This window comes from Cynocephalus volans, chromosome 7 (genome assembly GCF_027409185.1).
Source record: "Cynocephalus volans isolate mCynVol1 chromosome 7, mCynVol1.pri, whole genome shotgun sequence".
Taxonomy (NCBI): Eukaryota; Metazoa; Chordata; class Mammalia; order Dermoptera; family Cynocephalidae; genus Cynocephalus; species Cynocephalus volans.
In genome coordinates this window covers 88,600,205-88,621,082 of record NC_084466.1, presented here as the reverse complement: position 1 = coordinate 88,621,082, position 20,878 = coordinate 88,600,205, and the positions used below count along the sequence as shown (strand labels likewise).

At 38.7% G+C, this 20,878-nt stretch overlaps 1 protein-coding gene across 1 annotated transcript in view; it reads left to right on the top strand.

The window, feature by feature from the left end:
* The first annotated feature begins 2,461 nt into the window (after positions 1 to 2,461).
* ZMYM2 (zinc finger MYM-type containing 2) overlaps positions 2,462 to 20,878 on the top strand; it is a 115,972-nt gene continuing 97,555 nt past the window's right edge. The window contains exons 1-2 of the mRNA XM_063102594.1: positions 2,462 to 2,539; positions 3,618 to 3,686. The gene's annotated coding sequence lies outside the window, so the exon portion shown is untranslated. The remainder of the gene's footprint in view (positions 2,540 to 3,617; positions 3,687 to 20,878) is intronic.

The following is a 20,878-nucleotide window of genomic DNA, read 5'->3' as shown; positions in this document are numbered from 1 at the left end:
CACGCTCCCAAGTGAGCCACGGGCTGGTCCCTACCACATGTGTTTTTGCATTCACCAGTTCGTGGACATTTGGGCTGTTTCTACACTTCTGGAAAGTATAAATAATGCTGTTATGAACATTCAAGTACTTAATTTTAAAAGTACTTGTACATAAAATTAAGAATAATTTTTATTTAAATTATGACACAAAACTTTTTTTCCCACTTCTAAACTCTTAACTAAAATTCTCCCTATCATAGTCAATAGTTACATGGACAAACGGGTCTGAATGAATAAAAAATGTGAAGAATAAATACTACTGTAATTAATATTATTGTTGTTAATTATAAAACAGCAGTAATGCCAGGGAATTGGTAGCAGTATAGAGCCTCCTCCAGCTGAACAGAATGGAATGGGGCAACCCAAAATATCATGTTAAGTCTTTGTCAGTTTATTTGGAAGTACCTCCACTCAACCCTTCCAACTCAGTAAGCTGAAGCTATTGCAATAGGACATGGTAGCAGAAAACCGGACGGTGTAAATTTTCACTGTATTATTACAATGTTGCCCCGAATTTGGTAACAGAGGACTTTTTTGTCGTGATGATAATGACATTAAGCATGTCAATGTAAAAAAGCACTGAGTAATATGAGATCTTATAAGGATATTTTTTACTGTTTTCAAAACTGAAGTTTTGCAATTATGAAATAAAGTTTCATGAAAAATAAGAGTGATACTTTCTGAAAAACTGTTTCAAATACATGCTGTGGATTATTTTTTTCAATTTAAAAAAGACCAGTATATTTATGGCATTTAGCTCCAGCTGGAAGTACTGCTTGATTTAATTTTTATTGATAATGAGTGAATGCATCTGTTTCTACTATATTATTCTCTGTAACTGGTGTCTATCAGAGGTTTACACGTCAGTCTTTTTTTTTTTTTCTTTTGGCCTTGCTGTTGTAAAACCTCTCTGTAACCAACTGAGCTAACCCGGCAGCCACCACAGTCTACAAAGTCCATCTTAGGTAATTAACTTCATGAAAAACTTCATATGCATCATCGTCGTGTTGAACTTTAAATTGTGACATCACATTTCTATTTATTAATAGCCAGTGGTGTCAGATCATCGTGAAATTGAGAAGTCCTGTTCACCCATCACCATCCGTTGTAATCCCACTAACCACCGCCAGGGCGAGACGACAGCGCCATCACTTCCATCTTTACGTGGAGTCTTGGAAATCGCCCAGCACCATGACGTCCGCCTAAGACGTAGGTGTAGACGAGGAACAAAAGAGAAGACCCCAGTGCAGGTGGCTCCTGGGGCCCGCCCTCCGCTCCCCGGGGCGCGCGGCGCCGTCTGCACCTGGCTGGGCTCTCGGGCGGGGGCCACGCCGGTGGGGCGAAGCGTTGGAGGGGGCTGTGGAGCGGAGCCTCCACCAACAGTTGAGGACCAGGAGCTGTGGCAGGCGGTGGGAGGCTGGGGAGGATGAGCGCCCGGGGCTGCGGAGCTGGGGGTGGCGGCGCTGAGAGACGCCCCGGGGCAGCCCCGGCCCCTCCACCGCAGCCCCAGTCCCTCCATCTTGGTCGAGGGAGGCGGGCTGCGGCGCCCTGGCCTCTCCACCGTCGCGCCTGCCCCCTACGGCCCCGCGGGTGCAGACGCCGGAAGCGGGGGCCGTGCCCTCGGCCGAACGGCAGAGCCCAACAGGGGCTTCTCGGGACGAGTTTCCCGGCCCCACGGGGCTGGGGTTGGAAGGGGCCCCAAGTTTCCACAGCGGTCCCGACAAGATGGAGGACATCGTCCCCTCCCGCTGCAGCCATGACGGGAGGTGGGGGGACTACTCCCCACGGGGCGAGGTGGAAGTACCTCCACTGCCCTCGACGCGCCCCGGGACCCGCTCCCCCCGCGACCCGACTGCCCGCTCGGCCTCGCTCCAGCCCTCGGGGTCTCGGCCCTCGCGGGGGGCGTCCAGGAACTGGGCAGGGAGGACGTTGGGGCATCGAGGCCGAGTCTCTCCTCGGGCAGAGTCGTTGGGGGCCGTTGCAGCGGCCTGGGCGCCCGGGCCCGGGGAACGCAGGCGGCCCCGCCTCAGTCTCCCCAGCGGTCCCGGTGGCGGGCCCCAGGGGCTGAGCTGTGGCGGGCGACGGAGCTCGGGCTGCCGACCCCGGCGGACCCGGCGGGTGGGGGCGGGGGAACGGAGGGGAGGGGCCGTGGCCGGGAGAGAGGGTCGGTGGAGGGGGGGGGAGTGGAACGGCAAGCCCGGGGGCGTGGCCCGCACCTGACGGACAGCCCTTCGGACCACCCCACCGAGGGGGGTCCTGAGGGAAGGCCGGCGGAGCCAATGGACGTGCCCGAGGAGCCCCGGCCCGCCCTCGTCGCCAGCCAGTGAGCACGCGGAGGGCGGGGCCTCCCGGGGCTCGGCCGCACCGCCGCCGCCTCCGCCTCCTCCTGCTGCTCACCAGCGCTAAACCCGGGACTGGACCGAGCGGAGTTGCGCGTGTCGCCGAAGTGGGGTGGGCCGCGGGAGGGGAGGTTCGTTCCGCGGAGCGCAGCCAGAACCGGGTGAGGCTTATCCCCGCTGTCTTCCCAGTCCAGGGGCGCCGAGAGTGGGGGTGGCTGGGTGCAGCGCAGCCTCCCGAGGAGGAGGCGGAGGCGGAGGCGGCCGGGGAGGCGGAGATGGGTGAGGGCAGCCCCCGGAGCCTCCCACCGACCCGGGCTTAATACCCCGCGGCGCGGCCGCCGTCGCCGCTGCCGCGTCGGGGCCTCGGGGGCGGCTCGGGGCTGCGCTCATGTCACGGGCGCCTTCGCGTGCGGCCCGAGGGGCTGCGAGCGTGCGGGCGAGGCCGGGCGGGCTGGGTGAGGCGGACGCCGGAGGCGGGGGTCTCCGGGGCGGGGGTGCCGCCGGCCGGGAGGTCGCGGGGTGTTCTCCTTTCTCCTGGGGGCCGGGGGGAGGGGCGCCCGGTCGGCTCTCCCGCCTCGGGGCTGCGCTCCCACCCTGTGGCCGGAGCCGAGGTCCCTAAGTTTTTTTGGGCGAGGGCTACTGCCTCGGCGCCGCCGGCTGCCCCTCCGCCCGCTCCTCCGCGGCGCTGCGCTGCGCGGCTCTCGCTCCTCGCGTATTGTTTGGCTGGGTCTCTAATGGCGGACGGGGAGGCAGCGCTGCCGGTCGCCGACTGCGGGGGGGGGGGTTTGGGGGCAAACCTCGGCCCAGGGCAACTGCTTGGGCAAATATGGGCTATATCGGCCCAGTAGTGACGTGAGCCGCCCCTTACCTCGGAACTGGTGCCGGGAGTGACGGGGAAGACGCTGGGTGGACACATTTAAGAGGGAAGATAAACCCCTTGCTGGCGTCGAGGCATCGTTTGTCTTTTCTCCCTCCGTTTCCAGGAGCAGGCTTGGGGCCCTCAGGGCCCCTTCCCTTCTAGGTTTTGCGTTTTACCTTGGTTTCTGCCCCAAATGTGTATTTTACAATGTTTTGCTCCGTTACGTAGGAGGGGGCTGTTTGCGTGGTGGGGGTAATAATAGCAGAGCCTAACCTCCTTGACCTCGTATTCCCTTCTCTGCCTCCTCCTGGCTGAAACGCTTGGTGCTCCCATCAGGTTGGGTGTTCTTGATCCACTTAAAATTTTTCCTCTTATCTCAGGACCAGGAATCGCCTTCAGCCCTGTCTGGTGCATCTTTGGCAGAAAGTGAGGAGGAAAACACCCCCATTGTGAGTTCTTTGCCCCTAATTTGTAGAGGACGTTGTCAGGTTGTCGGGGTTCGGCCATGGGACTTGGCTGGCCCTCCCCGTTGCTTTGAGGGGGAGGAGCTTTCCCTTGGGTGGCAGCTGCCCCCGGGGCGAAGCCTGGGTAATGGCTTGTGAGGCAGCTGGGAGTGGGCGCTGCTGTTTCCACCGCTGCAGACATCGCTCCTGCTGCTGCAATACCAACCTCAGCAACCAGACGACGGGCTTCTGCAGCTGCTCACGTTACTGGGAAGGAGGGGTGGTGCGAAGGAGGGCATATTTCTGGTGCCCTCTAGAGTTCCAAAGTGGAAATGAAAGTTATTTCATTTTAAATGTTATGCATACAACCATCCTTAACATTTTTTCTTCCTTAACAATGTGTAATTGACTGAAAAAATTCTATGGAAACATAAAAGGAAACATTTAAATTTTTGTTTATGTCTAATCTAAAACAGAAATTCTGACTCTTACGGTTGCTAAATATATTTCATGAATTTTCTTTGGAAAGGGCGTGGAGTCTAGTCGTTTAGTACTATCTTAGTTCACCAACTAGCATGGTGATCGGACCAGTGTACTGCTCTAGTTACTTCCTCTGTCCCCCGTCTTCAATGTTGACTTGTCTTCACTTAAAAGGCATTCTTGAATGTTAACCTGAGAATTATTATTTAATGTTTGTGATTTGTTGGTTTTAAGGCAGTTTTGTAATGTGCTAGACAGTGGGATAAAGGTAACCAGTCAATTTTTCTTTCAGCCAATTGAAACTAGTTACAAAATATCACTGAAGTCAGCTCTCTGGACACATTATATCCCTTGAGCCCATTGACAGTTGGTACTGTAACTTGTGTATCTCTGTCAGAGGTGGGTCATGAGTGTTGTAGCTTATGCTTAAATATTAAGTTCAAATGAGTCCAAAGATAGTTGAAGATAAGGATTTGCTGAATACAGACTGTGAGGGATGATGTGAGGATTGCAATTTATATTAAATGCACACCATTCTAGGCACATTGCAGGACACTTTCATCTGTTACTTCTTTAAATAGCTGTCAAGGTAATAAAAGTAGTGTTACGTTCAGCCTTTAGTTATAGGCCAGCCAAATTCTAAGTTAAAAAAAAAATGTTTATTATGGAAACTTTCAAATTTGTAAGTATAATGTGCCTCCATGTACCCATCATTTACACTCTGAAATTATCAGCACATGTCCAAATAAATTTTTATTGTGTGTTAAGTAATTTCATTCTCATAAAAACCCAGTGATGTAGATACTGGTTTTTTCTTTTTCTTCTTTTTTTTTTTAAAGAAGACCGGTAAGGGGATCTTAATCCTTGACTTGGTGTTGTCAGCACCATGCTCTCCCAAGTGACCTAACCGGCCATCCCTATATAGGGATCTGAACCCTTGGCCTTGGTGTTACCAGCACCACACTCTCCCAAGTGAGCCACGGGCTGGCCTTAGATACTATTTTTATTCCTAATTTGCAGAGGAGAAAATAAGCATAGTAGGTAAAGTAAGGATTTGAATTTAAGCAGTTTGGTTACAGAGGCGTAAGGACAGCAATTATGCTATCCTGCTTCAAAGTATGAAATATGCTCCTCCTTAGAATCTTAGCCTATTGTTTTTTCCTACTTAGATGTGTGTAAACAAATACAAAGGGCTTGAACCTTATTGAATACCCTTTTTTAAAAATAAGAGAATGACTGGTGGTTTAGCTCAGTTAGAGTGCAGCCTTATAACACTAAGGCCATGGGTTCAGATCCCATACTGGCCAGTGACCGAAAAAAAAAAAACAACCAAAAAAAACCCACAACAGTCACCAATTAGATTTTTTTATTTCCTTATTTCCAAACTAATGGGGTCTGTTTGGATCAGAATTAACATATTCTCTTTTTCAATGTGTCTGTACAATTTACAGCCTGTAATTGTTTCCTAAATACTTGAATGAATATGACTTTTCTAATGAGTATAAAGCTCTTTTCAGGTATCAGATTAGTCAAATACGATGGATTAAGAATTGGTGATGCTTATCACCACATATTTTCACAAAAGCTTTACCTGTGTAGGATTTTTTTCTTTGTTGTTAGTTGTGATGTTCATAGGGGAAGCATGGTAATTGATTATGTTTAGTAGCATTTGGAGAGGGGAACATACAAAATGTACAATCAGGACTTTTCTGTAATGTCAACACGTGTACTAATGGGAAGTGGTTCTTTTGAATAATACCAAAATGTGGTTCTTGTTTTGCTTAGTGATTTAGCTCAGAATTTAAAATTTCTTCACTTCGGGCCGGCCCGTGGCTCACTTGGGAGAGTGCGGTGCCCATAACACCAAGGCCGTGGGTTCGGATCCTATATAGGGATGGCCGGTTGGCTCACTTGGGAGAGCGTGGTGCTGACAACACCAAGGCAAGGGTTGAGATCCCCTTACCGGTCATCTTTAAAAAAAAAAAATAATAAAATAAAAATAAAATAAAGTAAAATTTTCTTCACTTCCATAATGTGCTAGACAGTAAGATGAAATAACCTGACAATGTTCAATCGACCTTGATGAAATAAGTTCTCTTATTATATTAACATTTATTGAGGACCTAATGTGAGTTAGGTGCTTTTAGATGTACTTACAAAGTATTTTGATAGTTAAAAATACTTTGCATATTTATGACATCTTTCTTTAGTGAATCTTTAGTGGTACATACCCCTCTCCCCTCCCATCTATCCTTTTAAACAGGTGGGGAAACATAGGTGATCCCTACTTTTCCATGTTCTTTTACATAACCTCATAGGCTGGACTTTTGTACCTCGTGGTGAGATAATCCTGAATCACTCAGGTATCACACAAATGCTGAAATATGAACATTTCAGGCTTTTGCATGGATATAGAGTTGGTCATACCATCTTTGTACAACAATGTTTATATTTTCTGAATTTTCTATTGTTTTTGCTTGAGGTACAAAAAGTATACAAACTGCATTTGAGACAAAGTGAATCTTTGCGTTTTATCAGATCCTCTTATTACTGTGATGGAAAGAATGTGTATGAAATGCTGGAACTCTATTTTTGTCGTCAAAAGTTGTGGTATAGGGCCGGCCCTGTGGCTCACTCGGGAGAGTGCGGCGCTGGCAGTGCCGAGGCCACAGGTTTGGATCCCCTTACAGGTCAAAAAAAAAAGATGTGGTATAGGGGCCGGCCCGTGGCTCACTCAGGTGAGTGTGGTGCTGATAACACCCAGGCCATGGGTTTGGATCCCATATAGGGATGGCTGGTTGGCTCAATGGGTGAGCGTGGTGCTGACAATACCAAGTCAAGGGTTAAGATCACCTTACCGGTCATCTTTAAGAAAAAAAAAAAAAGTTGTGTTATAACTAGAAATTTTATATTTTCTGTCTCTAGATGTTAATATTTGTCACCACCCCATTTGACAATATTATTAACGTACGAGGGTGCTTCAAAAAGTCCATGGAAAGATTTGTATTATCTTTCAATTCTGTTTTTCCATGAATTTTTTGAAGTACCCTCATATATCTTATAATATTAAATGATATTTATTTCAAGAAGTCTTTGGCATATTTAAGTTGCGTGTGTTTTTTTAGGGAATGCAAGAGGAGCCCAAACTCAAGTGTTTTTTCTCTTTAGATTCTCAAACAGCATTTATGTAGGACATTTCAAGTTAGGAAACAAGTAGATTGCTTTGATTCCATGCATTTTCCTTTTTTCCATTTTTTTATTTGACTTGGTTAATTGTCTTCTATGCCTGTCAGGAGCATAGAGTTGGGATTTCAGAATTGAACAGGACTTTTGAAGTATTCACATTTAAAAGTTCTTATTCAGAATGCCAATATGTAAAACTTATAAAGTTGTCACTGAGAAAAATTGCTGTTGGATATATTTATAAATTTGAACTTTGGGGCTCTGGGTGACAATTGCAGTTTATTTTTACATTTTATTTTATGGCATTATTGTATGCCAGCAAGAAAATTCATTTTTATATAGTTGGAGCTGCAAATTTTTATATTTGCAACCTGTTTTTTAAACAAGTCACTTTGTAATCTTAGGTTTCTCTTATTAAAATAGAGATGGGGAGAGAATCTTCATGGAGACTAGCACCAAATATTTAGTAACAAGATGAGCAGGTCATTTTAAAGTGTGTTAAAATTTGGTTTACAATACATTTGAACATATCTGTTGTTTTATTACATATTTTAAAATATATTAATTTTGGAGGGCCGTGTTTTACAAAGCACTTAAAGCACTTCTGTGGGATTTCAGAATAAATTTTTAGAAACCATTGAAAAATTGATTTTAGAGATGAAAAAATGATGTGCAGAGAGGTTACCAAAAATCACTTGATCATGTGACTGTTTTGATATTTGTTCTTAGTTCTAGTTTATTTTTAACCTTGTAAGAGTCCATTCAAAATTAGCACTAGTAAAATTTAAGAAAAAGTAATGGTTTTGAATTTGAAAGAAGAGTATGACTGTTGGGGGTTTATTTTTACTGATTTGATCAATGTTTATAAGTATTCATGTTTGCTATTTCAAGAGATGATTTAAGAGTAAACTTTGGATATTAGGAAGAACAGGTAATGAATGTTTAATAGATCTGGTTTTAAAAACTTTTGCATATTTATGTTTCATTAGTACAAGTTATCTTGTTTTTGCTTATTTTTCTTGAAATATTCCAAGTCATTGGTAGAGAATTTAGACCCTTCTGTTTAATATTAATAGGCTGCCAAGGGTCAGGTTTTCTGTCACTTCTCCAGGGGGTTCTTGATTTTTTTTTTCCTCTCCAGTGTTCCTAGTGAATTTGAAAGTCAAATTTGTTTTTGTGAATTTATAAATTAAAGAGTTTAAGATATTTTATCCTGAAATTATTATTCAAGTATTATTCTGATTTTAAAAGTAAATATTAAATTTTAATTTTTTCAGGAATAGAATTGTTGAAACTTCATAGAAAAAAAGTTGGGAAAGATCTGGTATAACTCTTGAAGTGAATTTATTCCTTTCTAACCACACATTTAGGTTGGATAAGAAAGATTATTAAGTAGCTGTTGTAGGTAAAATCATGCACGGTTAGAGGTTGCAGACAGAAGAATATTTATAAGATGTGGCTATAATATGAGACAAATTCTTTAGTCTTTTTACTTTATAGCAATGCATTGTATATTACTTTTGCTGTAGTCACCTAGATACCTTCTCGGGATGTATTAGTGTAAAAATTTGGAACTAAATTTTTTTTTCTTTTTGCGGCTGGCCAGTATGACAATCCAAACCCTTGACCTTGGTATTATCAGCACTGTGCTCTAACCAAGTGAGCTAACTGGCCAGATGTGGAACTAAAATTTTGGGTTTTGTTTATTTAAAGCATCAATAAAGAACTTTTTGTTGTAATAATGGAACAGTTTTGTAGTCATGTATTTTAGAGAGGCATTTCTTTTGCCTAGGAACAGTGGAGTGTCTTGGACTGTTGACCTGTACCAGACTGAGAATGGTTTAGGGTACAAATCAGGGTACTCCAGAAATCATGTATTCAACAAATTGGATGTTATAACTAACACCTGCTATGTATCAGGTAGTCATAAAAGATATGTTCTGTTAATAGTGGACTAACAGTTTCTTTGGCTCTTTGCTTGAAAGAGCCTTTTATCTGGACTTTGTACTTTAGGAACCTAATTTGGAATTTGCAAGTTTTTGGTTAGGCCCATGATTATCAGATTAGTGAATTGTGTTTCCAGTTCTGAAGAACTAAGTAAAGGTTTGAGAGGAAGTGAAAATTTTGGTTAAATGAAATTTTAATTTTGTCCTCTTGTTTTAGATTTATATTATTTTTCCTTCTAACCTTGTCATATTTTAATTATTTTAAGTTATTTTAATTATTTCTGGCCCCAACATGGCATGTAAATTCTTATATGTTCATGATTCTGTTCGTTTTTGAAGTTAAAGAAAAATTTGTCCTTGTTTTAGTTATGTAAAATCATTGCTATAAAATTTAACTGTTTTTAACTTTGCAGCTTTGATTGCTATGAATAGTGGGTCACTTCCTGTTTTTATTTTTGACTCTTAATATTGTATAGTTCTGTATCTTATCCAAAGAAGTGTTAACTCCTGCCTTGGCAGTCTTTTCATCATGTGTCTCAAAACAGTTTTACATTGCTCATAGAAGAGAAGCTTCTGTTTAGATTAGTCTGTCTTTCACAGCATAAACTCCCGACTTGTGTAATTCCATTTTCTCTCCATTTGTACATCACATTTCTCATCCTTAATGGCTTTACCTGGCTGTTTTCATCCTTTCTTCCTCCTGGCATCTGTCTTTCCTTTTCCTAATTCCTTTTGCACTTTTTAAAAAGACTACACAATATCTCTGTCCTAAGTCTAAATATGCTGTACTTTTAGGTAGCATATTTTCAAGTTTTAGTAAACTTGTGAATTTGGTGAGATCATGGGCTATGGGTATGGTTCTAGAGGCATGTTTGGGCCTCTTATGGAAAGGGAGCTAGTGAGGACTAAGATTGGAAGAGTAACAACTTAATTTTGCTGTTTTTCTATATAAAAAGCCATTTTTCTTACTTGAGTGTTGCCTAAATTTGCAGCATGACATGAATTGGGAGTCAGAGATTCAGATTCAAGATCTGCCCTGCTCATGAAGGGACTTTTGAGGTGACGAAGTGTTCTAAGACTGGATTATGGTGATGGTTACACAAGTGAATACATTTACTAAAATTTATCAGAATTTCACTTAAAATAAGTAAACTTTACTGTGTGCAAATTATACCATAATGAAACTGTTAAAAAACAGTTTTTTCTAACATTTACCGGTTTGTGATCTCAGCAAGTCATTTAACCTCCGAGCCTTATCTTACTCATTTGACAAATGAGTATAATAATGCCTGCTTTCCTGAGATTGCTGAGGTAAGGATTAAAAATAACATAGGGTATGCGACTGACCAATAATAGGTGCTCAGTTAATAGCAGTTACAATTCTTAATCTGTACAGACCAAACAGCATAAATTTGTTGCCACTACTGGTATACTAAGTACACCTACTGCTTACTTCTCTGATAGAGGCCAGAAGGATTAATTTCTGCCTCTTCACCGCTTCTGTCTGCTGGCTCTTTTATTGGTCTACAAGTATGCTAAGTGCTTTATTCTCCAGGATCTCTGCATCTTTTTCAAACTATTATATATTTCTTCTTCTTTTTCCTTTACTTTTTGAAAGAAATCCACTGTCTGATTTGTACTCTCAAACACTATACCAGATCTGCTCTTTTGAGATAGTAGTGACCTAATTGCCAAATCTTTAACTGCTTCTTTTTGGTCTTAATTCTGTAACATTTGAAATTTAATGTTTTGCTTTATTCCTTGAAACTCTCTTGACTTCTGGGACTTTGAACTTAGTGTGGTCTCAGACTTCTGACCATCCTCTTTACTTCCCCTTATTAGACTCTCAAATGTTGAGACTTTTAGTTGTCCTTTTTTCCTAAGGTACCATCCTTGGCTCTCCTGTTTTGCTTTGTACTTTGCCTTAGTCCATTGTGTTAGAAAACAGGAAATTTATTTACAAGGCAATTTCTTCCTATTCTTTATTCTATTCTATAGCCAAATTAAATTTTCCTAAAGCCCGGTCTCATCGCATCACTCATTTTGCGAAAACTTGAGGGATTTCCATTGGCATATGAAACAAAGTACAAACTAAGCTTAAACTTTAAAACCCTTAAAAAGAAGAAATCAACTAGGAAGTGTTATGTATGATTTTTGGGTAGATTCTCACTGTTGAGTTTGGAGAGAGAGTCATGTAAATAAATAAATATAAACAGTGATATAGAAATGAATAATTATGCATATCACAAAGGAGAGTTCTTAAAGAATATGTTGGTTATAAAACGGCCTGAAAATTGTCAAACAGTAAACAAATATATGACATAGACAGTGAAAGTTCCCCCATAATCCTACTCCCGTTAAAATTAATGTTTAAATTTTTAAATATACTCTTATGATTTTTTTTCCCTGTTGATCATACTAATATCTTGCATATATACTATTACGATCAACAATTGACATGGTCTGACATTTTTGTAATCACTTCCCTATCCTCATGTTGCAAGTCTTCAGCTGATTGAATTCTAGTGGTCAGTGTATTAGACTAGTTCACGAATTTCAGTTATACTTGATTGGGAGATAAAGTGGTGTAATGAAAGGTATGTGGACTTTAGGTACAGACTGTGTTTGCCACCTAACAGCTGTGTGCCATAGGAATTTTATCTGATTATACAGAATAGTTTACTCATCTACAAAATAGGGTAAAAATAATATATTTACAATCTATTATGAGATATATTTCAGGGTAGTTTTGATGAGAATGGTATCAAGCATGTCTTCATAAGTGGTAGTTATTGTTATTATCATATTAGATGTGTGATGAAATTCTGAGACAAAAAGTAAAACTCAAGGCATTGAAGGGATTGAATAAAAGGGATAAGTGAAATAAAACTCAATGAGTGCCTTTGCTTAGGCTCATTTAAAAGAGCTTTCAATATTTACTAGATAATTAAGAAAATAAAAGCCATTGAATTGTAAATGATAGGTAGCATTGTTTACTTTCTGAAATTTGTTTATTAAGGGAGAAAATAGATTTTCTTTGGTATACTCCATGTTTGTATTCCTTTGATTTTTAAAAGCAATTAATGAAACATCTGAAGAACAGATCTGAAGGAAAAAATGGTAAAAATTGTCATGAGTTTTGAGGCTTAGGAAATAACAGGCAATAGATTTTTATTTAATAATAATAATCTGTATTGTAGAAATCATCTGTATTGGAAAAATAAATGCTAAGTACCTGAAATCTCGCCTTTTTGAATCTGGTCTTATTTGCTTGTTGTTGCAAGTGTTGTTTCTTTAGGTTAGATCAGGTCTTAATCATGAAACACTTGAAGTCACATAAAGATGGTAATTTTATTTTAAAGCCCTCTACTGCGTCATGTTTAAACATTAGGGAAAATTTGTTATCAAGAACAATCATTACACCAGATCATAGGTTTGGAGTACCAAGTGGTCATAAGAATAAATGAATATTTTGATGATTTGTTTCCAGATTAACATATGTGGTTGAAGTTTACTTATGTTGATTTAGTTTTTAAACTATGTGTGGAGAATTATGTGTGAGTTTATTTACCTTATTTGGTTAATGGGAACAGGGATAGGGTATCATAACCTTTTATTAGGGACTGAGATCAGGTCATGTTACTAACTGTAATTATTTAGATGAAGTAATAAAATCATGGCCAAAAATATAGGGCAGAGATATTTTTATTTTAGCTTGTTTCGTCTTTTAAAGAAGTTATTCTAATTTTCTGTTTTATAGTGGGAAAACTGAGGTTCAGGGTGAAGTGATTGTCCTATGGCACACAGGAAGGGAAGGATAGAGCTAGAATTCAGAGGGGGTAGGGAGGAATTAAAAAAAATCAAAAAACGTTCAAAAACCCAGAAAGTTATTTGTTATCTCTCTTTGTAGAGAAAAGTATTCATCTAATAAATATTTATTGACCAGGCACTATGTTAAATTCAGGGGATTAGGGCCGGCCCCGTGCCTCACTCGGTAGAGTGTGGTGCTGGTATTGCTGAGGCCACGGGTTCGGATCCTATACAGGGATGGGTGGTGCGCTCACTGGCTGAGTGTGGTGCAGACAACACTGTGCCGAGGGTTGCGATCCCCTTACCGGTCAAAAATAAATAAATAAATTCAGGGGATTAGACCAGGGATGGGCTAGTGGAGTGTTTGGCACAAAAGGATCTTTGAGAGTGATATTTAAGCTGAGACTAGAATGAGTCTAAAAAGAGAAGTGCAGAAAGGAGGCTTGCAGGCAGAGGCAGAGCATGTACAAAGATACTGAGATGAGGAGCTTGGACCCTTACACAAACCAAAAGAAGGCTTAGTTTAGCTGGAGCTTAATAATGGGGTGGGGAAGAGTAGTGCTGAAAGTGAGCCTGGATTGTAGACAGCAATCAAATCAGACATGAATCTCACAGGTTGGAAGAATCATAGGTTTTCTGCTAAGTACACTAGAAAGACATGTAAAAAGTGAATGGTGTAGCTGATTTAATTTTTAAAAAGATCTTTAGATAGTCTGGGTAAATGTATTAGTTAATGTCAGTAACCTACTAGTAAAATGATGGTAGGTTTCTAGGGCTAGAGAGGTATCAGTAGAGGTGAGTAAACATAGACAGTTGCAAGATTTATTTTCAAAGTAGGATAGGACTTGGTGATGGCGGGCTGTAGGTGAAGAAAGGAGAAGGAAGTAAGAATGACCTCCAGATGTCTGGTTTGAGTAGCTAGATAGATAATATCCCGAAATGGTAAAAACTGGAGGAGGTGCAGATATGGGGGAAAGAGAGTTAAAAAAACAACAACTAGATATAAGTTGTAGGCAGTTTGGAGCTTTGAAATATCTTGATTGAGATAAATTAAGGAGTCTGGGGTATTAAGGCATCATTTAAAATTATGGGAGTGGATGAGATCCTTAAAGAAATTTAAAATTACTTAAAACTATCTTGTAGTTAAGTTTGGTCCTGTGGGAGAGAAGAGATTATTACAGCTAGAAAGTCTACACCCTAGAGATACCTGTATGAATTAATTGGTTTATTCATTTACTTATAGATCAAAAGAGATTTTTGTTTAGACTCAATCATAACCGTTGAATGGATTTTTAATAGCTGAGTGTGTGAATTAAATGATTCCTATCAGCTTCTAAAGCCAGTGTAGCATTGTTTTAGATATCAGATAAAGATGTTAAAAAAAAAACACCAAGATTTTGTGACTAGATTGTAAGCAACATGAAGGCATGATCTGTTATGTCAACTATTGTTGGTCCCTTGCCCCTTTCCCCACTTCTTCAGAGGTTAAGACTATTAGTTTAGTCTATATTATTCCAAACTCTTTTCTGTGCATATGCTAACATGTTACCCATAAGAATTATATAGTCATTTTGTCTGTGCATTTTTTTTTTTTGGGGGGGGGCACTCAAGACCTCTTAACAGTGTAGAGGGTCAGCCAGGTGGTTGTGAAATTGTATTTGTCAGGGTAGGAGATCAGAACTTACAGGGTGCTAGTTTGACTTATAACTTTTAAATACTTAGACATACAGTATGTGGGTTTCCATTTATGCTTTTTTTTGGGCAGCCGTTCTGTACTAGGATCGAACCCTTGACCTTGGTGTTATCAGCATCATGTTCTAACCAACTTAGCTAACTGGCAGCCCTTGTGTGTGCATTTTAAAAACATGAATACTGCACCTACCTTTCTGCAACTTGCTTTTTTTTTTTTTCACTTAGTGGTAAGTCTTACATATCTTTCTGAGTTAGTACAGAAAGGTCTACCTTTTTTTAACTGTCCTGTAGTATTTCATGGCATGGATTGAATACAGTTTAGACATTCTGTTGATGGACATTTAGTCTATTTCCAATTTTTTGTTATTGATAGTGCTGCAAAGAATATACTTGTAGTTTCTTTGGGTTCATGTGTGTTTTCTCTAGGAAAGATTCTGAGAATAATCTGAGTCAGAGTATGTGCATGTTATATATTTTAATAGATAATGCCAAATTGCCCTCCACTGTACCACTATACCAACGGCATTTCTACCAGTTTCTCAACATTCTTCCACTGCATGTTATCAAATAGCTAAATTTTTCTAAATATGTGTTCTTTCTAGAGTATGAATATTAGTTCTTTGTTATCACTGTTAAAAATATATATTCAGTTTGCATATTTTTAAACCTTATGGTGTTTCTTTTCTGTACAAACTTTGTTTTCTTTTTTGTCTTTTTTCTCTCTTTTTTTTGTCTGTGTAAACATTTTTTAATGTAATGGGGAAATCTATTTCACTATTGCAAGAAATAGGAATAACTGTAACAAAAAATAATGCCTAAGTTTTATGAAGGAAACTGTAAAATAACACTGTAGGACATACAAGAAAACATGAATGGAAGGATATGCATATGTCTGAATGGGAAGACTTCAATAATGTAAAAATGTTTTTTTTTTTTAACCTTTAAGTTAATCTCTAAATTCAATGAAACCCTAGTTAAATCCCAGTATACATGCATATGGTGCCAATTTTAAAAGGTGAAAGAGGTTAAATAGTGAGTAGGAAGACCCTTTCTTCTTCCCTCTGATTCATCTACACAGTTCTCTTCCCTGGAGATAAATCACTGTCATCATTTTCTTGGCTATTTATCCAGAAATTGTGTGTGTGTGTGTGTTTATCCATTGTTCCGTACCTTGTTCATCATTTTCTTGGCTATTTATCCAGAAATTGTGTGTGTGTGTGTGTGTGTGTGTGTGTGTGTTTATCCATTGTTCCATACCTTGTTCATCATTTTCTTGGCTATTTATCCAGAAATTTGTGTGTGTGTGTGTGTGTGTGTGTGTGTGTGTGTGTGTGTGTGTGTGTGTGTGTGTGTGTGTGTGTGTGTGTGTGTGTGTGTGTGTGTGTGTGTGTGTATCCATTGTTCCATACCTTGTTCATCATTTTCTTGGCTATTTATCCAGAAATTGTGTGTGTGTGTGTGTGTGTGTGTGTGTGTGTGTGTGTTTATCCATTGTTCCATACCTTGCTGTTTGCACTTAATTTATAGGTGAGATTGTTCCATATGAGCTTGTAAGTATGTTTACAGTTGCTTCATTGTTTCCAAGGCTGCAGTGTTTCATTGTATGTCATTGTCATCATTAATTTTACCAGTTATCTGTTGAGAGACATTTAGGCTGTTTAAATCTTTTGACTTTACCGAATATCCTTCTACATTTTTGTTCTTTAAAATATGAGATAATAATGTATGTAGGATGGATGCCTAGAAGTGGAATTGTGTGGTCAAAGACATTTTGTTTTTGAGTTGCCCTCCGTAATAGTTTGTGCCAGTTATCAGTATGAGCTTCTTATTACACAGGGCATTGTTAAACCTTTGGATCTTTGTTGATGTTAGAGAAAATTGGTGACCCATTAGTGCTTAAATTTTTCTTAAATATTTAATATATTTAAGAGCCATATATGTTTCCTTTTCTTGTGAACTATGTTCATTTTTTTTTTTTTTTTCCCCTTTATTCTGTTTGGTTGTTGGTTTTATCTCATTGACTGTAGGGGCTCTTTTTCTTCATTTTTTTAAAAATTGAAGGATATTGTTACACATTTTTTTCATAGTTTATTGTGTTTGTGATATTTTTTCCCCATGTAATTGTCTACTGTTTTTTCTTTTTTCTTTGAGCTTTTCTAAAAAAAATTCTGGTAAAATATACTAACATAAAATTTACCATTTTTACCATTTTTAAGTGTACACATTTCAGTGGCACTAAGCACATTCTCAGTGTTTTGCAAAAATCACCATTATCCATTTCCAGAACTTTTTTGTCATCCCAAACAGAAACTGTATTTAAACAATCCCAGTCTCCCCTCCCCCCAGCCCTTGGTAATCTCTATTCTACCTTTTGTCTGTATGGATTTGCTTATTATAAGTGTTTCCTAAGTGGAATCATACAATATTTTGTCTTTTTGTTTCTGGCTGATTTCACTTAGTATAATGTTTATTAAGGTTTATGTTGTAGTACATATCAGAATTTTGTTCATTTTTTAAGGCTGAGTAATATTTTATTGTATATGTATACTAGCATTTTGTTTATCCATTCATTTGTTGATGGACTCTTAGGTTGTTTCTACCTTTTGGCCATTGTGAAAAATACTGCTATGATCGCTGGTATCCAAGTATTCATTTGAGTCCTTGCCTTCAGTTCCTTTGGGTATATACATTCAAATGGGTGTGAAGTAGTATTTCACTTTTTTTCCTTTATCTTTTATTTTAATTGTAGTAAAAAAACCACAACACAAAATTTAGTATCTTAACCATTTTTAAGTGTGCAGCTCAGTAATGTTAAGTGTATTCACAGTGTCATGCAACAGATTTCCAGAAAGTTGTCATCTTGCAAAGGGGAAACTCAACCTATTAAATGACAGTTTCCCATTTTCAATTTTGTGGGGATAGTTTGAGAAGGATTGGTATAATTCTTTAAATGTTTGATAGTATTCACCAGTGAAGCCATCTGGTCTTGGGCTTTTTATTGTTGGGAGGTTTTTGATTGCTGATTTAATCTCCTTGCTTTTTATAGATCTCTTCAGATTTTGTATTTCTTCTTAAGTCATTTTTGGTGGTTTGTGTATTTTTAAGAATTTGTCTATTTCATCTAGGTTATCCAATTTGTTGGCATATAATTGCTTCTCATATTCTCATAATTCTTTTTATTTTTGTAAAATTGGTAGTGATGTTACCATTTTCATTCTGATTTTAGTAATTTGAGTTTTTCTTTTTAGATGAGGAGTCAGAGGTGAAATGTTCATCTCTACTAGCCCTGTGCTGTTTTGTTTTGGGCCAGTAAGGTGATCCGAACAATTGACCTGGTTGTTATCAGTACCAGCTCTAACCAGTAAGCTAACCAGCCAGCCCTGAGTTTTTTTTTTAAAATCTAGGTAAAGATTTATTCCATTTGTTTATCTTTTCAAATAACCAACTTGTGGTTTTATTGATTTCTCTCTATTTTTATGTTCTCTGTTTTATCTCTGCATTAATCTTGATTATTTTCTTCATCTGCTAGCTTTGAGTTTAGTTCACTCTTTTTTTTTCTAGTAAGGTATAAAGTTTGCTTACTGATTTTGAGATCTTTCCTTTTTAATGTAGTATTAATAGATAAGTTTCCTACCGAGCGTTACTTTCACTATATCCCTCAAGTTTTGATATATTGTGTTTTTGTTTTCATTTGCCTCAAAGTATTTTCTTATTTCCCTTTTGATTTCTTCTTTGACCCATTGGTTTAAGAATTTGTTGTTTAATTTCTACATATTTGAATTTTCTTGTTTTTCTTCTGTTATTTCTAGTTTCATTCCATTGTGATTGGAAAAGATATACTGTATCATTTTGTTCCTTTTAAATTTATGAGGACTGATTTTGTGGCACATGTATTGTCTCTTCTGGTGAATGTTTGAAGAGAACGTGTATTCTGCTACTGTTGGGTGTAGTGTTCTGTATATGCCTCTTAGGTCTAGTTGGTTTGTAGTGTTGTTCAAGAGCTTTCTATTTCCTTATTGAACTTTTGTGTGGTAGTTCTGTTTACTATTGAAAGCTGGCCAGTTAGTTCATGTGGGAGAATGTGGTGCTGGTAACACCAAGGTCTGGATCCCCTTACTGTCCAGCCACCAGAAAAATAAAATGGTGTGTTGAAGTCTCCAACTATGATCATAGAGCTATTTCTCCTTTTAATTCTGATAATTTTTGCTTTCATATATTTTTGGGCTTAGTTGTTAGATGTCTATATGTTTAGAATTGTTATATCTTCTTGCTCAAATGAACCTTTTATCGATGTATAATGCCCTTTTTGGGCTTAAATTTAGTTTTTTTTAAAAAAAATTTTTATTGAATCAAAATTGATTAGACATATTTTTGGGGCTCAACATTGAGATATGTTGATGAATTAAGGTTTCTTTTCTTTTCTTTCTTTTTTTTTTTAAAAAGATGACCAGTAAGGGGATCTTAACCCTTGACTTGGTGATGTCCGCACCATGCTCTCCCAAGTGAGCCAACCGGCCATCCCTATATAGGGATCCGAACCCGTGGCCCTGGTGCCATCAGCACCACACTCTCCCAAGTGAGCCATGGGCTGGCCCAGCGTTTATTTTCTGATATTAATATAACCATTCCAATTTTCATTTGGTTAATTTCATTTGCATATAATATCTTTTCCATCCTTGTACTCTCAACCTCTTTGTGTCTTTGTATCTAAGATGTGTCTCTTGTGAGCAGTATATAGATGGATCATGTTCTTTTAATCCAATTTGCCAATTTCTATCTTTTAATAGAATTTAATTCATTTGCATTTAAGGTAATTATTGATAAGGAAGAATTTACCTCTGCCATTTTGCTATTTGTTTTCTGTATGTCTTGTATGTTTTTTCTTCCCATTTTCTCTGTTATTGCCTTCTTTTGGGGATTAAAATGGCCACTTAAATTTATAACAATGTATTGCTAATAATACCAATTTAGTTTCAGTAGTATATTTATTGTTTTATGCCTTTGCCTTTTAAATCATATAGGAAAAAAAGTAATTACAATCCTAAGATACATTAACAATGGCTTTTCAGTTTACCTCTGTAGGTACCTTCTCTTGTATTCTTTTTCTTATGATGTTGAGTTACTGTCCACTGTGTTTTCATTTTTGCTTTAAGGACTCTCTTTAGCATGTTGGGCAGACTGTAGGAAATGAACTCTCTCTGCTTTTGCTTATCTGGAAATGTCTTACTTTCTCCTTATTTTTAAAGGAATTTTTTGCTGGAAATAGAATTCTTGGTTGACATTGTTTTTCTTTCAGTACTTTAAATATGCCATTCCTCTTGCTTCTGGCTTATATGGTTTCTGATGAGAAATGAGCTGATAATCTTTTTGAAGATTCCTTGTAAATGATGAATCACTTCTTTCTTGCTGCTTTCAAATTCTTACTATTTTTGACACATATCCACAATGTGTCTTGATATGAATTGGATATCTTTGAGTTTATCCTGCTGTTGGAGCTCATTGAGCTTCTTGGATATGTCTGTTTATCTTCATTATATTTGAGACATTTTTGGCCATTATTTCTTCAAATATTTTTTCTGTCCTTTTCTTTCTCTTTTTATGTTGGTACACTTGGTAGTATCTCACAGGTCCCTCAGCCTAGGCTCTGTTCATTTTTCTTCATTCTTTTTTCTTTCTGCTTCTCAGACTGGGTAATTTCAATTGTACTGCCTTAAAGTTTACTTATTCTTCTGCCTGCTGACATCTGCATTGAACTCCTCTAGTGAATTTTTCATTTCTCTTATTGTACTTTTCATCTCCAGAATTTATGATTGGTTATTTTTTTAGAATTTCTATTCCTTTATTTATGTTATTTCATTTACTGTTTTCTGATTTCCTTTAGTAATTTGTCCATGTTATTCTTTAGGTCGTTGAGCATATTTACAATGGTTGATTTAATGTCTTGGTTTCTGTCAAATTCCTTTATTCCTATGAGTTGGGGCATACTTTTCAGTTTCTTTTCATGTTTTTAATTTTTTTTGTTGATGATTGGACATTCTGAATATTATTGTGTTTTGGAGAGTCTGGAAATCTGATTCTCCCAGTCTT